The sequence below is a fragment of the Staurois parvus genome, unplaced genomic scaffold (assembly GCF_062004578.1).
Source record: "Staurois parvus isolate SC_StPar_1 unplaced genomic scaffold, SC_StPar_1.0 ptg000172l, whole genome shotgun sequence".
In the NCBI taxonomy this organism is placed as follows: domain Eukaryota; kingdom Metazoa; phylum Chordata; class Amphibia; order Anura; family Ranidae; genus Staurois; species Staurois parvus.
The window spans coordinates 11,131,268-11,149,778 of NW_028317968.1; positions in this window are offsets into that span (position 1 = coordinate 11,131,268).

Genomic DNA, 18,511 nt, shown 5'->3' on the forward strand with positions numbered 1-18,511 from the left:
CGGGCTTAAAGTCACAGGAAATAGGCTAAATGATGCTGTTAGTCATTCATACTTCCCAACTTTCTGAGATGGGAACAAGGGACACCTATTAGCAAAAGTATGTATCTATATAGGACACACACCCCTGCCACACACCCCCCCCTTAACTACTTCCCGTCTGGCCCATGTATATATACGGCCAGACAAGAGCATTGCAGAAGCGGGTGGCCGTTTATAAACGTCCTCCCCGCTTGGCCAATCTGATCACATGAATAGTAGTAAGCAAGATATCACTTCTGACATCATTGCTTACTACTATTGAAATCTGTGAATGATCACAGAGGTCACATGGTACAAGGCTAGTCACAACAGCCTTGTACCATGTGACAAGCTGTGGCCAATCACAGCTCACACAGTATTTCTGAATGGCTGCAAGAATGCAGCCAGAGAGAAGGAAAAATGATTGCTTTTACAGCCTTTATGGGTGTAAAAGCAATCAGTGTAAAAAAAAAAAAATCTTCATCACCCCCCACAAGTAGTACAGTGTCACTATTGTGACACTGTACTGCTAGGGTGACAGTATGTTAAAAAACACATAAAAAATAAAATAAAAATGTCAAAACCATTTTTGAAAAATTTTAATTTTTGGTTATAAACTAATTTGGGTTATTTATTCATTTTTTTACTAAAAAGATAGATGAATACATTTTGGCCATTATTTATGAAGAAACACTTTTTTTTCAAAATGTTTGAACTTTTTAATTTATATAGCAAATAAAAATCCCAGTGGTGAATAAATACCATCAAAATAAAGTTTTATCTGTCTCAAAAAAAATGCTAAAAAATTCATATGAGTACAGTGTTGCATGACCGCGCAATTGTCATCCAAAGTGTGATAGCACTGAAAGCTGAAAATTGGCCTGGACAGGAAGAGGGTAAAAGTGTTCGGACTTGGAAGTGTTTAAAGGAGAATTAAACCAAAAAAATGATTGGTTAAACCCATAAGTGCTTTTTTCTAGGACTACTACTTTATATTGGCTTTTGGAATTTACAATGCAGCAATTTAGAAATTGGATGAAAGGTTTAGCACTGTAAAACACTTTTTGATAGATAAATAGTGCATTTTATAGATCAGACCAAAATGATGGGACACATGAGGAGGAAGGAGGGACAGAGGGACCTTGTTCTAAATAAGAGACAGTCCCTCGAAATCAGGGACAGTCGGGAGCTATGGTCATTCAATCTGGAAGAGAAGATTGTGGTTTTTTTTTTATGATTACAATACTGGGCTATTCCTTTTTAAATTTTCCTGAAACTTGGGAGACATAAAAAGTGCTATAAAAAGTCACATTTTGTCATATTTGTATGTGTTTGAATGCAAAATGCTTACCCAAAGTAAAATATTTGCAATGCAGCTAAGTGGTGTCAGGTGTGTATTTCCAAAGTGACCTGTCAAAGTGTAAGCTCAACAGACAAACGCATATCTGCAGCACCATCTACTGGTCATTGGGGAAGAGGGCCTCTGCAGGCATGCTGGGGATGCAATTGATGTAATAACATGCGACCAATCAGAAGAGAGTGCATGTGTCTAACCCACCTCCTTAATGTAGGCGCCACAGATAGCAGCATATGGTTAGGTTGCAGAGAAGAGGCGACAGCTGGGCAGTAGACAGCCAATGAGGCCAGTGACTGAGCTGCCAGGATGAGAGCCTGAGGAGCATAGCCAGCTAAACAGGCATTGTCATGACAAGCTGCAAGTGACCTCAGGCTGGCAGCCAGATCACATTCACATCTAGTGACTTCATTGTGCAGCCTGTAAACTTCCTCTGTCACTTTAGCAATATCTGAACTCCAGGGAGGATATATTTTCCATACTTCAATTGGGCCAGCTCCAATTGGGCCAGTAGCCTGAGCTACTACGGTCATGTCCTGCTAGGCTGCTGTTCTGCAGCTTTGTGAACACAGGAGGTTGCTTGCTCAGCACTGCCACAATTCACAGTAGGCCTTGTATCTTTTTTCAAGGTGTTTTCTGATTGGATGAGGTGTAGTAGAAAGGTGTCTTCATCACAGTCTTCCTCTCATCCAGTCATAAAACGTGGCTGTCTTCTTTTTCCAGAGACAACAATTGCCCTGATTTGGGGAAACAACATCATGTGAAATCTTTCCTGTGTGGAGGGAAGACAGTTTTTTGTAAATGTATAGCCAAACCTTTTTTTCGTGTGTTAAATAAAAGAGTAGAGAAGGGTTTAAACCCCTGCCCAGTTACTTTTGGCTGTGACCCTGCAATTCATGTCCCAGAGATACAACAGGAAGTTAGAGGAAATTGCCAATTAAAGGGATTCTTTAACCGCCTCCCACCCGCCATATAAGGAAATGATGGGCGCAAGGCGGTTCTTTCATTCTGGGAGGATGTCACATGATGTCCTCCCACTCTAACCGTGCATGCGTGCCCCGGGGGCGCGCAGCGTGGTGATTGGTGGTGCGCTGTGTCCCTGGGACACAGCGGATCACCGATCAACGGAAAGAGCCGAAGACGCCGGCTCTGTCATGTGATCAGTTGTGTTCAATCTCAGCTGATCACATGTAAATAAGGAAATGCCGGTTATCTGCATTTCTCTCCTCACAAGCTGTCATGCTGACAGCTCATGGGGAGAGGAGAGCCACCTTTCAGTGCCACTTATCAGTGCCAGTCAGTGCCACCTATCAGTGCGTCAGTGCCGTCTATCACTGCCAGTCAGTGCCACCTATCAGTGCCGCCTATCAGTGCCATATATGAGTGCTGCCTTTCAGTGCCCATCAGTGATGCCTGTCAATGCCCATCAATGCCACCTACCAGTGCCTCCTCATCAGTGCCCATAAGTGCAGCCTATCAGTGGCCATCACTGCAGCCTCATTAGCGTACATCAGTGAAGGAGAAAAATCACTTATTTACAAAATTTTATAACAGAATCTAAGAAAAAATGTTTTTTTTTTCAATATTTTCAGTTGTTTTTGGTTTGTTTAGCAAAAAATAAAAAGCCCAGTGTGATTAAATACCACCAAAAGAAAGCTCTATCTGTCTAAAAAAAAGATAAAAATTTCATATGGGTACAGTGTTGCATGACCGCGCAATTGTCATTCAACGTGTGACAGCCCTGAAAGCTGAAAATTGGCCTGGGCAGGAAGGGGGTATAAGCACCCTGTAGGCAAGTGGATAAATAACAAACATGCCTATACTTACCTGCTCTGTGTAATGGTTTTGAACAGAGCAGCCCGGATCCTCCTCTTCTTGGATCCCCCACAGACACTCCTGGCCCCTCCCTCCTGTCGGGTGCCCCCTTAGTGGTAGCAATAATTTTGATTAAAAAAATAAATAAAGGGACAGTGTAAAAAAATAGATTAAAAATAAATAATAAAATTAAAGTGCCCCTCCCCCCGACCCCCATACTTCTGCACAAAGGCGAACTCGCACATAGGCCTGTGATTGCACCACACATGTTAGGTATCATCACAAATGTCAGGGTGAGAGCAATAATTCTAGCTCCAGGTCTTCTGTGTAACTTTAACTGGTAACCTGCAAAGGCTTTTAAAGTGTTGCCTATGAAGATCTTTAGGTACTGTAGTTTGGCGTTGTTCCACAGGCATGCGCAATTTTATCCCCCTTTTTCCAAAAATTTGGGGAAAAAAACAATATTTATACTTTCTATTATAAAACATATCCAGTCTTCATAAATCTAGGCCAAAATGTATTTTGCTACATGTCCTTGGTAAAAACAATTCAATAAGTGTATATTAGTTGGTTTGTGAAAGTTATAGCAGATGCTATCTACTTTTGTAGATACAAAGTATGGTATGTATACTGGAATTTCCGCAGCAATAGACTCTATACTTGTAATGGCGGTGATCAGATAGTGGGACTGTGGTAGTGTGGTGGACAATCTGGTGCTAAAGAACACTGGCTAGGAGGAACACTAACTGACTGACACTGACATCACTCATACAGTGGTCAGTGATAATACTGTACACTGTACTAAAGACACTGGCTGGGAAGAGGTTAACATCAAGAGGCAATAAGTGGGTAACTGTGTGCCTAACAAGTGTAATGTGTGCTGCTTTTACTCACAGATCTGGCTGTTTTTTCTCCTTGCTTTTCAGGGAGAAGAAAGAGCCTGATCGCTGTTCTGTTTACACAGAGTTCTGTGTGTTTATAAACACAGAACTTTGTGCTGTGTTGGACAGAGCCAATGAGCAGATTTCAGCTGAAATCATTGGCTGAAACCTGCTGACAAACTCTAGCTGTGTCCATTCACAGCACAGGTCAGCAAGGGATGTGTGCACACGCGCCTGAAATCCCGGAAGCAGGCGGCGACGTACATGTACATTGCCTAGCCTGCAGCTGCCACCTGCTGACAACAGATGTAGCAGTTCAAGCATGACATGTGAGGCATCAATTTACTCAACATAACATCATCTTTTATGTTTTATGTTTTACAAAAATGTGATATATTTTTTTTTGTTCACAAATTTTATTAAAGTGTATGTTTTAAAAAACAAATTGCGCTTGAAAAAATGCTGCGCAAATATCATGTGACATAAAAAATTGCAACACCCACCATTTTATTCTCTAGGGCCTCTGCTTAAAAGTATATAATGTTTGTGGGTTCTAAGTGATTTTCTACAGATTTTTACATGTACAGTGAAGGAAATATGTATTTGATCCCCTGCTGATTTTGAATGTTTGCCTGCTCACAAAGAAATGATCAGTCTAAAAATCGAATGGTAGGTGTATTGTAATACTAAGAGCCAGAATAGCAACAAAAATTGAAAAGAAATGCATGTCTAACAAATTATGTACTGATTTGCATGTCCTTGAGGGAAATAAGTATTTGATTCCCTTCACAAAACATGGCTTAGTACTTGGTGGCAAATCCCTTGTTGGCAATCACAGAGGTCAGACGTTTCCTGTAGTTGGGTTATAAAGCCTGCGGAGCTGTAACGTTTACTTGTCATGAGTGTCAACTATGCCCACCCAGCTCCTCCGTTTATAGTTGGCATTCTTGACAGGTGCCAGTTACAGCTCCATTGGTTCTATTAACCCCCACTGGACCAGAAGATTACTATGGTGGGGGTAAAGGGGGATTGATGGAGGAGGATTTCAGCTAATAGAGGAGACAGCAGCACAAAGGACACATCCTACTGACTGTAAGTTATGTCCCGTGCAGGGGCGGACTGACCATTTGGAAACTGGGGCACTGCCCGAGGGCCCGGGGTCAGTAGGGGGTCCCATGAAATGCCCCTGGTAACTTTTTCATAGGCTTTTTTGAGTTTGGGCAAGGACACAGGGGCCTCATGATCCCCTATTGCCCGGGGGCCCCATGAGTTGTCAGTCCGCCCCTGGTCCCATGTGCTGATTTCTGTGTTTTTATTTCCTGCTACACTAAGATTTTAATCATAAATAATTCTTTAAGAATACTGAGCAGGATGTTCTTTTAAAACATTGATGTGAGCAAATGATAAGAACAAAATGCTCAGAACACCTTACATGTGCTGCTAATGATTACTAAATCAAATTTTGAATCATGTTGACAGCACATTAAAAAGATCTATTGTAGGGTAGAATTATTCAGGTCTGTTCTCTCGGTGTATTCCCGGTGAGTTGTCATTTCCCTTTCATCTGAAATTTGTCTTCTCACATCCCACAGAACTTCCGACAATCGCTGCATTCTACTTTCATCCTTCGACAATGTTTTTATCGTGGTTCTCAAATGTTTCAGCTTTTTGTCTTCTTGTCAAACTTTACAAACACAACATTCTAAGCTAATGCATTCCCACTCTGAATGACATACACTGTAAGCCAGTGTTTTTCAACCTTTTTTGTGCAAAGGCACACTTTTTTCATGAAAAAAATCACGAGGCCCACCACCATTAGAAAATGTTAAAAAAATTTATTGAAAAACTTTTTGACTTGAGGGCCGCAATGGGTTCATATATTGGACCCGGGGGCCGGACCAAGAGTAGATGAATGATGTGTATGTGTCATCCATAGTAAGTATAGTAATATTCCCCCATAGTAAGCATAGTAATTAATCCCCCATATAGTAATTCATCCCCCATAGTAATTCATCCCCCATATAGTAATTCATCCCCCATAGTAATTCATCCCCCATAGTAATTAATCCCCCAAATAGTAATTCATCCCCCATAGTAATTTATCCCCCATATAGTAATTAATCCCCCATAGTAATTCATCCCCCATATAGTAATTCATCCCCCATAGTAATTCATCCCCCATAGTAATTCACCCCCCATATAGTAATTCATCCCCTCTATAGTAATTCATCCCCCATATAGTAATACATCCCCCATATAGTAATTCATCCCCCATAGTAATTCATCCCCCCTATAGTAATTAATCCCCCATATAGTAATTCATCCCCCATAGTAATTCATCCCCCATATAGTAATTCATCCCCCATAGTAATTCATCCCCCCTATAGTAATTCATCCCCCATAGTAATTCATCCCCCATATAGTAATTCATCCCCCATAGTAATTCATCCCCCATAGTAATTCATCCCCCATATTAAGTCCCCAAGCCCCCCCTGTGTCAATTCACTTACCTTTGCTCCGCGCTTTCCTCTCGCCGTTCCGGTGTGTAGCATGAAAATCTGTCTCCTATGAGGATCTGTCCCCCTCGACGTATCTGCGCATGTGCCAGTTTCAGGCATTAGCAGCCGATCGGCGATCTCCGGCACATGCGCAGATACGTCGAGGGGGACAGATCATCCTGACAGTATCACGCTCCGCGGGCCGGATTAAAAGGTCCGCCGGGCCGTATACGGCCCGCAGGCCATAGTTTGCCCATTGCTGTTCTAATGATTGGTCTATTTGTGAGCCGAGGCCACATGTTACGGATGAAATTGCAATTTTTCCCATGGCACACCAGACAATATCTCACGGCACACTAGTGTGCCGCGGCACAGTGGTTGAAAAATGCTGCTGTAAGCCACTTAAATTACCCATTTTTTGTAATTTTACTGTAATTCTTGTTTGTTTGTCCTCAGTTTAAAGAGAATTAACACTTTTTGTGAAGTGGTTCATTACACCATACCCTCAGTGAAATCACCAGTGTGAAATACTGTCATTCCTGCTCCTGAGATCTTCATTGTGTGGGCCTGCAAGTCCACAAATAGTCCAGGCCAGGCTGAGTGTCAACTGGGTATGCACATGGCTCACCCTATGCAGTCCTATTGATGGGGCTTGCAAGTGGGTTACAATTTAGCTAGCTAGGTGCTGACCCAGACAGGAGGGTTAGGGTTAACCTTAGTTCCTGTGTTTTACTCTTGGCAGGCTTTTTGGGTTTGACACACTGATCCTGGAGGTATAAATGGAAAAGTGGTCCAGAGCCCTGAGAGTCTTGTCTTGCTCCTGCCTTACACCTTGCTGCCATGATGTAGAAACCCTGGGGTTCACCCCAAAGGCATCGGCCGCTGGACAATGCCAATAACCATGGATTTTATCATTGATGGACTTTACCTTTTGTAGGTATGCTGGGATGGCACACAAGCCTGAGTTAGGGCTTAGTGCTGTAGGAAAGAATTGTTCTCACACATATGGACTTTGTCATGTTTTGCACTTTTCTATAAAACGTTGAAACTTTGTCTTCGACCTGGTCTGAATTAAAGGATTGCATTGCAAGAAACTGGCACATCTTTCACCTAGTCCAGGGGTAGGCAACCTGTGGCTCTCTAGCTGCGGTGGAACTATATTCCGCATGAGACATTGCAAAATTGACAGTTACAGCTATGACTTGCAGAGGCATGATGGAACTTGTAGTCCTGCAACAGCTGGAGAGCCGCAGGTTGCCTACCCCTGACCTAGTCTATAGCTTGGGTCACTGGACATATTGGGGAATGAAGAGACAGCACTAAGAGTCATCCTGGTGTGAAGTCAGTCAAGTGGTTACCAAGGGTAACGAAAGCCAACAGTCAGTTAAGCAGCCTTTCGGTACCTATTACAGGTGGGACGTATCTAGCAGCAAGGGAGATGTTGTTGGCACTCCTTCCTTCAGTGGGTCGGTCTCCCATGGCAATGGAAGCAGATCGGCACCGCCGAGGTCCCCATCCTGTACAGAGGTACGGAAGCTCAAGGTCTAAGTTAAGTGCATCTAGAGCCACACTAAGTGCACAGAGGGGCCCCGTTTTGCTACCAGAAGAGGTGGTTGAAAATGCTGGACAGGTGGATGAGGACAAGGCTCAGCGTGTCCCTCCTAATTTCAAGAACACAGTGAAAGTGTACATAGGTACAGGGACCTGAGATTTAACTAGCGGACAGTTATTGTGCAAGTATACATGATGTATGCTCAATTCTAAGAGTGGAGGCCCCCCTCAAGGTCGAGTATTCCCTAACAGCAGCATCAGCCTTGTTCTAGGGAATTGTTGAAAACAGCACAGAGTAAAGGTACCCCATGTGTAAAGTAGAGTGATCCTGTTATAGGTGGCTAGCGTAGCTCAGAAGAACGCACCCCAGGAGTAATCTTCTTATGTGACCCAGACTTGGCCCCCCAACAAGTTATTGAGAAGCATGGAAAAAGTTCCACCATCTTCTACCCCTCACCACCCCATGGCCTACAGGCTGTACTTATGGCAATCACAGCTATCCATAAGCATTATGGCTCCAAAAAAGTAATGAATGGGGTAAGTGTCACGGATGCACAGTAGAGTAGATAGTAGGATATTCAATACATCTGACTATATTGGTACATCAGTTAAAAAGCTGGACTGATTGCAGAATCCCACAAGGTTACTGCACATTGAAAAGGAAACCCAAAATTAGATCTTGCTGATTAATTGTACTTTTTACATTTTGTTTCACATAACCTTGGACCATGTATTTGAACCTGTTTGTATGAATACCAGGCTGTCTTGCTGCATTCTATCCCAGTGTTCTAAGGGTTGGCCTAGAATGTTGCAGAAAAGATTTAATTGACAGGATTCTCATGTGTTTCTTTGTGTTTTGAAACTGATCAGGCTTGCCCTAATTGCTTTCCATTGAGTTATTGTCACTCTTGGCTGGCATGGAACACAACTAATGCTTTAGACTTCATGGATGTTTTTTCAACTGCTCCTAGGGGCGTCTGGCATTTTTCTTTTCCTTCCTTTAAACTGCCCTGCATGTTAGTCTATGTGTCCATGTATTTAGAGGAATTTAGAGGCAGAGGGGTTTAGAAGCAGGAAAAAAAAACATTGCCAACGTGTCACTCTGCAGCAGAATTTTGGCAAAAAAAAACACTTGATGCTTCTAAACGCACATAAATTATTATTCTGGCCAGTGAAATTAATTAACGTCCAAGTGCTTCATGCCTGTAAACGTGCCTAAAGGTATACAAACTTTTACAAGCATCAGGCATTTTTTCTGCCAGAATTCTGCTGCCAGAAGGAAAGGCTTCTAGGACAGTTAGAAAAATGGCCTATGTGCAAGAGGTGTTAAAGCCTTACTAAACCCATGACCCTGCATTCACTATATCTAGTTTTCCACAGTACACAGAACATGAAAATGCAATGACCTCTGTCTGGACAGTGCTGATTGGCCCTGGGCTGATCACATGCACTCTCCCAAGGAAAAAAAAACCCTATCTAGCAATACACACCAAACTGAGCATGTGCAGTGTCTCCACATGATATGTGTTGCCAGGAGATAAGAGGGAGACACTGGAAGAAGGGGAGGATCAGAGATGTTAGGATCAAAGAGCCTTTTTACACAATGCAGAGGATTAACCCCTTAGGTTCCACAGTGTGTATAACAAATCCATCTCTGAGGCACAAACACTTCCTTCCTCTCTCCGAGAAGCCCTAATAATATTAGCAATACGAGTAAATTCAGTGATTACCTCTCCAATTAGCTTGGATCAAACAGGCTTTATGCTTGGCCTTTCTACACATATTAATATCCATAGTTTATTTACTCATCTCGTGAAGTGCCTAGAGTGATAATGGCTCTGGACACACATAAAGCCTTTGATTCCATTGAATGGCCTGATTTGCTGTGTGTACTGGGAAAATTTGGCTTTGGAGATGCCTTTCTCACTTGGGTCCGTATATTATATAACCAACCGGTGGCTCACCTTCGTATGAATGGTAACATTTCAAAACCATTTGCTATACACCGAGGCACAAGGCAAGGTTGCCCATTGTATCTAATATTATTTTCCCTGGCAATAGAACCTTTGGCACAACTTAGTAGGAACTCTGTGGAAGTATGAGGCATGTGGGTTGGCTCTTTAGAAGAACATATTTACCTTTATGCGGATGATATGTTACTTTATCTTCCTGATCCACAAACAATGATCAATGTGTACAAGATTTTGGCACCTTCTCTGGCTTCTGAGTCAACTGCTCCACGTCCACGTGTCTGTAGTGGACTCGGAAACGGTGCCTGCTTTACCACCGGATTGCCTTTTACAAGTTACTACCTCTTTTGGATACTTGAGGATCATAGTACAGTTACCCTTAACCACATATATTCAAAACAACCTGCTTCCCTGTATTTCTTTACTTAAAATTCATATCTATAACTGGAAAACACTACCTTTAACTTTATTAGGGAGGATACATCTTTCAAAATGGTACTTCTACCTAAAATTTTATATATTTTATCCAATAATCTGGTATATATCCCTAAACAGTTTTTTACAGAGGTAGACTCTCCTTTTCCTCCTTCCTTTGGTACCCCAGACTCCCAAGTATTTATTTAACTAAGCTTCAACTACCAATTTCACAAGGAGGTTTGGCATTTACGTTTATATTATTTTGTATCTCAGCTGTTGTTTAGACATTGGTGGCTTTTACCGCAATTAAATAATGCAGCTACAGGTACAGAGGCAGCCCTGGTTTCTTCCTACGAAACGCTGACAAATTTAAACTATAGGCGAACTACTTCAGCAGGGGATAGATGGGATGAATTTGCTGAAAGTATCACTTAAAGTATATTGTCAATGTGCGGCCATGTTGCCTGATACTTCCCATTCTGTCTCACCCAATCAACCAATTTGGTTCAACCCTACTTTACCTCAATTTCTTACCCTACCGAATGCACACTTGTGGGTGCAGAAGAGTTTGAAATATGTGCAACAACCAGGGGCGAACTGACAACTCATGGGGACCCCGGGCAATAGGGGATCATGGGGTCCCTGTGTCCTTGCCCAAACTCAAAAAAGCCTATGAAAAAGGTACCAGGGGCATCTCATGGGGCCCCCTACTGACCCCAGGCCCTCGGGCAGTGCCCGAGTTTCCAAATGGTCAGTCCTCCCCTGGTCTCAACTGTACGTTGATGGTTCATTTAAGTCATTCCCTTATTTACAATTAGGATTTCAGGTGCCAGGTACCTGTTTTTTTAGGTACCTTCAATTACGACATGCAGTCACATCTCAGTTAGGATTCAGAAGTTCAATACTGGATAAAGCACTGTTAAATTCTGAACACTCTAAGGTTATCTCTTCTTATTATGGTATTTCATCAAAGAGTACACCTACTCATCTACACATCCTACAATCCCATTGGACACAGGATATCCCAGACCTTTCAGATGAGAACTGGGATGAACTCCTTCATAATTACTTCACTTCTACTATTTCCGCAAGGGGTAGATTAATTCAATTTTTCACAGAATATATTATACGCCCCTGTGAATCTTTCAGATACACAAGAAGGATAATCCTGAATGTCATAAATGTCATAATTCTAGGGGAGATTTTCTTCACATGCTTTGGAGCTTTGAAAAGATTTGTCCCTTTTGGTCACAAGTTACCCAGTTTCTTGCCACGCATTTTGATTTGCCGAATGTTTGTAATCCAAAATGGTGTAAATTAGGGGTGTTAGAAGATTTAGAGCTCCTATCACAAACAATTTCTTCATTATCTATTATTTTAAGCCAGGAAAACTGTGGTACTACAATGGGTTCACTCTGAAATCATTTCTGTTAATATATGGAAAAATTTGATTAACCGAGTACTGCCACTCTACAAACTGACCCACGAGGCCAGGGGATGTCCTCACAAATTTTACCAAATATGGGGCAGATGGAGAGAGCTATTTGATACTTGTGTGGAGCCAGATACGTAATTAATTTTTCTTTTCCTAAGAATGACTTGGATATTGGTGTGGGTCTGTATGCAGAGGACTTCATTTTTCATTTTATGTTACTTATTTAATTTTAATTTATACTGGCCATTGAAATTAATAAAGTCTCAACACATAGGCGTGTCTAGATATAGACGCGTTTTGTCACATTGGGCATTTTTTTATGCTCAATTGTTCCTCTCCTAAAGCCGATTCTTCTGCATTCAGGAGAGGAGATTTGACTGCCTCTTAACACTGCTGCTCCTAAACTCCTCTAAAAGCCTATGGGGTTGATTACTAAAACTGGAGAGTACAAAATCTGGTGTAGCTGTGCATGGTAGCCAATCAGCCTCTAACTTCAGCTTGCTCAATTAAAGTGGAGCTCCGGGTTCGTCCCAAAAAATTAAAGATCAGCAGCTACAAATACTGTAGCTGCTGGCTTTTAATATAAGAACACTTACTTGTTCAGGGATCCAGCGATGTCCTCACCTGAGCCAATTCTTCAATTTGCTTTGGGTGCAGGGGCTGGCATCTTAAGTAAGTGAAGCCTTGTTCCTACAGCTGGTTCCCTAATGCGCATGCCTGAAGCATGCTGCACTTTTTGAATGTGTTGCAGGCTTCTGGGATCTGTGATGTGTCCCAGAAGGCTTCAGGGGAGGGATGGGGTTCCAAACTGCCAGCTTAGATCGCTTAGGTACCCGCTTCCCCCATAAAGTGCCAAATGTGGCAGTGGAGGGGGAAGGATGCAGACAAACGGAATTTCCCCTTTTGGGTGAAGTTCTGCTTTAATCTTTGACAATAAAGCCTGGAAGCTGAGTGGTTTCTATGCAGAGCTGCACCAGATTTTTAGTAAATCAACCCATATGTGCACATGGACACATAGGCTTTTATTGAGGGGAGTTCAGGGGCTTAGGCCAAAAAAACACCAAAAGCCGCAAAAATGTAAGTTTAGGAACAGCAGTGTGTATGAACCTGTAGGCCTGCTTCACACCTATGCATTTTTTGTGCTTTTTGCATTTTTCAAAAACTCACTACATACAGTCCATTTGACATGGTTTCCTATGGGACATGTTCACATCTATATTTCAGCCACCGCGTTCCGGGTGCAGATTGCATCATGCATAGGTGTGAACCAGGCCTTAAGTGCTCTTGTTTCTGAGCAATATAGTTTGTGAAGCCATGTTTTGGACTACATACTTTGCAAAACTGCTTAACTGAGGCAGAAGACAACCCGCACCCATGTTGGGAGTATCGGGTGCAGGAAACGTAGAGTGAATCTGTGGATTTCTGTGGCATGCAGATGAAATAGTTATTAGGACTGGGTAATAAATATTAGTTATATGCCACAGTACAGAAGACAATAAAAAACTCTGACAGACAAGGCTACAAGAGCAGTGCAGGAAATATATATGCATTGTGTAAATCATTAAACAGGAAAAAGGCAATCAGATTAAAATTGCATACAAGACAATACTAGATAAATGTAAGGAAATATATAAGACACAACAAAATACTGTAAATAGAAATAGGGTACTAGTAAGTTCTAGATATAAATTAAAATGTGTGCTGGTACTAAATAGAAAAAAGTAAGGTGAGACAAGAGTAAGGAGATACAGATAAATGAGATCTGATACTACATTGTGTGTGATAACTACTAAGACATCTGACACTATCAAACAAGAATATTTAAAGCCCAGCTCTGTGATACTGGCCCACTATACATAAAAAAATTCAGTATATTGTAAATACTTTTTTCTTCTAGTTGATTTCTAGCCATGTGGTGTTGTGTTTTTCGTCTGAGCCAACCTGATGACCTGAAGACCAACACGATGGTGTACCCCTAGAAAGGAGGGATATTTAAAAGTTATTTAAAAAAAAGGATTCAAGAAAAATGGCAGAGGCACTGCAAATAAGCTCAAGACTTTGTTTTCAAATAGTGCCTCCAGAATCAAACAGCAGTAATGCTCTTGTCACTTACTTTTTTTTCCATATATGATACAGTATAACTCCTGTCAGTTTTTTTCTGCCATCTGTGGTACACAGGTCAGTCCAATGGACACAGCCAGTGGCAGATCTCACTGCAGCGTGGCCCTGCATCATATAACCTTCACGCGGATCAACGAAAGTCATGCTCAGCCGTCATTTTACTATAGGCCAGGTGGGAACCGGTTGAGGATGCCAAATTTAGCAGTTTGGTGGCAGTTTGTATAACCACTTCCGGACAGCCCGTCCACAGTAAATTGGAACGACGCTGCCTGCATCCTGGTTTAGGGCTGTCAGCAAGTCATGGCCAATGATTTATGGACCTGCTGATCAGCTGTGTCCAATCACAGTCCAGAGCCATGTGTTGACAATCAACATAGGGCTCTGTACAGAGGGAACGATCTTCCTGTTTCTCATCCATCCCTTAGTAAAAGCAGCGCATAATACACACATTACACATTGTGAGGCACACATTTAAGCCCTTGAATGCCCTTGATGTGAACCCCTTCCCAGCCAGTGTCATTAATACAGTGACAGTGTATAGCATTATCACTGAGCGCCGTACTAGTGTCACTGGTGATGTCAGTGGCAGTTAGTTCACCCCAGCATCAGTTAGTTTCATATTGGCCGCCGCTCTATTGCAGTCCCATTATAAGTTGCTGATCACCTCCACTGGCAATAAAAAAATATATATAATAATTCATATATATATATATATATATATATATATATATATAAACCATAGTTTGTAGACGCTACAACTTTCATGCCAAAAAATTAATGTACACTTATTGGGATTTTTTTTTCATTTAGCAGAATACATTTTGGCCACAATGTATGACGAAATTAGATTTTTTAACATTTTTTATTGGATATGTTTTTTAGCAGAAAGTAAAAAAAAGTGTTTTTTTTTTAAATTTTCAGTCTTTTTTTGTTTATATCGCAAAAAAATACAAAACCCAAATACCACCAAAAGAAAGCTCTATTTGTCTGAAAAAATTATATAAATTTTGTTTGGGAACAGTGTTGCATGACCACACAATTACCAGTTAAATTAGCGAAGTGCTAAATAAGAAGAAATAGACTGGTCAGGAAGGGGGTAAAACCTACTGGAGTTCAAGTGGATAACCTACTCCTTGGATGACTGGACGTGCCTCCGGGAAGTTATACAAATATTCTGCCACAGCCAGCATTAATGGAGCAAACTGGAACACTGCTTCATCCTTTTTAATGAAAAAGGGGGCAGTGGCTACAGTGATGTGCTGTAGCTCTTCTATAGGGCTTCATACTGGGGTGAAGCTACAGCACAAACATAAATATAAATAGGCTTTTAATAATTGGGCAGCACAGTGGCTAAATGGTTAGCACTTCCGCCTGGCAGTACTAGGATCATTGGTTCAAATCCCAACCATGGCACCACCTGCCTGGAGTTTGCAAGTTCTCCCTGTGCCTGTGTGGGTTTCCTCCAGGTACTCCGGTTTCTGCTCCCACACTCCAAAGACATGCTGGTAGGTGAATTGGATCCTGTCTAAATTGTCCCTAGTATGTGTATGTATGAATGTGAGTTAGGGACCTTAGATTGTATGCCCCTTGAGGGTTGGGGACTGATGTGAATGTACAATATATATGTAAAGTGCTGCATAAATTGACAGTGCTGTATAAATAACTGAAATAAATACACAACAGGGTCATGAATCAAAATAGGACCAAGTGCTACATGCACTTGATCCCCTGGGGAAATTCAACAAGGATTCTTTATGTTGTAGTGATACTTCTTTCAGCCATAATACTTATTTCACACTAATGTGACTTTAGGTGTGACTTGAGCCGCTCAGAATTGCATGACATTGGAAATCACATTCTTTTAAATGCTTCCCATTCACATCAATGCAATTCAGCAGGGCACAATTTTGGAAACAGTTCCTGTACTTCTTTGTTGGAATTCCAGCACAGTTTTGATCCCTTAGAACAGGGGTGTCAAACTGGCGGCCCACCAGCTGTTGAGAAACTGAGAAACTACAAGTCCCATCATGCCTCTGCCTTTGTGAGTCATACTTGTAACTGCCAATCTTGTAATGCCTCATGGGACTTGTAGTTTGGCAACAGCTGGAGGGCCACCAGTTTGACACAGGTGCCTTAGAATATGAAAACAACATCATAGTAGCATCCAAGTTTCACTACATAATCACACTGCAAGTCATCAAAATCTAATCTCAGGAAGGTGAACCTAGCTCTACTTGTTCTGATGCCGTTTGCCTTTCTTTTCATTTATTAAAACTACAAATTTTGGCCCCACCAAGCATTTTTTCACACGGAGGGCCTTTATTGAACATACGTTCTCCCAACGGGAAATAAATCAACTTATGGTTACATTTCAATATACCGCCTGGTATGCTAAATCCAACCTGGCTAAATACCCTAGGCCTGTTGAATGTCTTGGACCCTACATCTATTATGGGAAATGATCCCCCCACCCTGGGGGACTTTCTCTTACACCTGTAGGGCAAATGGAGTAGGAGTCGTTAGCCCAAGATCCTATCCCTCAGGGATTCTTATTCAGTATTTTTGTTCTAATCCTTGGGAATCTGTTTGGTGTAAATGTACTCCTACCCATGTGAAGTCTCCTTTCTGTTAATATGAACCGATATGTGCCATTTTGGGATGGAGTTAAGGTCTCCAGTCGTGAACTTTACTCTCTTCCATATATGTATGAATATGACGTGTCTCACTTGTGAATGACCAGCTTTCCTCTGCTTATTTGTCTTGCAGGGTACATTCCATTTAGTTATTCTGTTGATCTGCTATTCATTTGTTATTTTTGTCTTCTGCCCAGTTCCTGTATATCATGTTCCTTTTGTTATATTGTGAAAAGAAAAATTGAAAATCTGAATAAAAATAATTAAATAAAAACCAAAACTACAAAACATTGTTGTAGTCACCATAAAATGTTTTTTTGTAGAAGTATTTTACGGGGAACAAAAAAATCACAAATCTGTATTCAAACAACAGTATGCCTCTAGAATTAAAGGTAAATATGTGTTTAGGCGTGTTTCAAATAATAGCAAATGTGCTCTAGTTCTTTGGAACATGCCTGAACTTGTCTTATGGGTGTCTTTATGTCAATAGGTTGAAATCCAAAAATCTGACAGTTTGCTGTAAGATTTTAAGAGTTGATATGTTTTGGTTACAGGAGATATAAGCAGTGAAAATATAAAGGCCCTATGTACAAAAACGTTTATGAACCACCAACTAATGTGGTAGACATTGACGTAAATTATGTCATATTGTGCTGCTGGTTAGCCTTTGCACAGTATTTTGCAGCAAGCTTAAAGTTTTTTTTTACATATATGTGAAAAATTTAGCAGGAACAGGACACTTTTTACTAGGTACTCATACTCCTTGTATGCTTCCACTTTGTTCCTAAAACATTTCAAAATAATTTTTTTAAATGGTTCAGTATTTTTAAATAGAGTTATGAATTTCAGCCCTGCCTGATTTGCTAGTCTGTAATATGAAGGTCTCCCAAAGCACCACTTACACCTATGCATTTTAACACACACACTTTTTGGTAAAAAGCAAGTGAATGTGCAGTGTAACATGTTTTGCAATGTTTGTGTACATATGTGTATGTGCGTTGTCATGTTGTGTGTTTTTTATATAAATGGATATGAGATGCAAAAATTGCAGCCTGTGTTACAAAGCAGATCAAAGTGTATTTTTATCTACTGTTTCAATGGAAAACACAGGTGCCTAAAAACAGAGAGCTGGGAATGCAGCCTGAGCCCTCATGTACATTGAACGTTTTAATAACGCTGGTAATGTTAGCTGTTTAAAGTCCCGTTAAAAACATGCGTTTTTCAGCTTATTTTTAGCGTTTTTGCATTAGCGTTTAGCGGCTTTTTGCTGTGATTAGTGCCGTTTTTCCACGTTTGCATTTTTAAAGCTTTTTTTGGTCCAAAAACGCAGGTTTGCAGAGTTTTAGCGCGTTTTTCTGCGTTAGAGCCTTTTTTACAGCTAAAAAATTCCTTTAGAAAAATACTAGTCCTGGGGTTTTTTTTCCAGCCAAAAAACGTTGATTACAGTCTATGTGTGCATGGATACATAGGATAACATGCTGGGGGGTTTACTGGCTGTAGAAAAAACGTCAAAAGGCAAAAACAGCTGCTGTAAAAACGTCAAGTGTGCATGAGGTCTAAAAGCGGTAATAAATTTCTATTTCCTGACTGAATTAAGTGGAGTTAAAAAAGGGTCACATTATGGCTACTTTACTCTACTTTTCACATCAATATGTCAATAACTAATGTACACATAAATAATTCATGTCCACATTATATAATGATATTGGTAGACATGAAGAGCACTCTTATATATCCTTAAAGCGGTTCTTCAGTCTAAAGTGCAAAAATTAAAATTCAGCTGCTGACTTTTAATAATATGACACTCACCGGTACCAG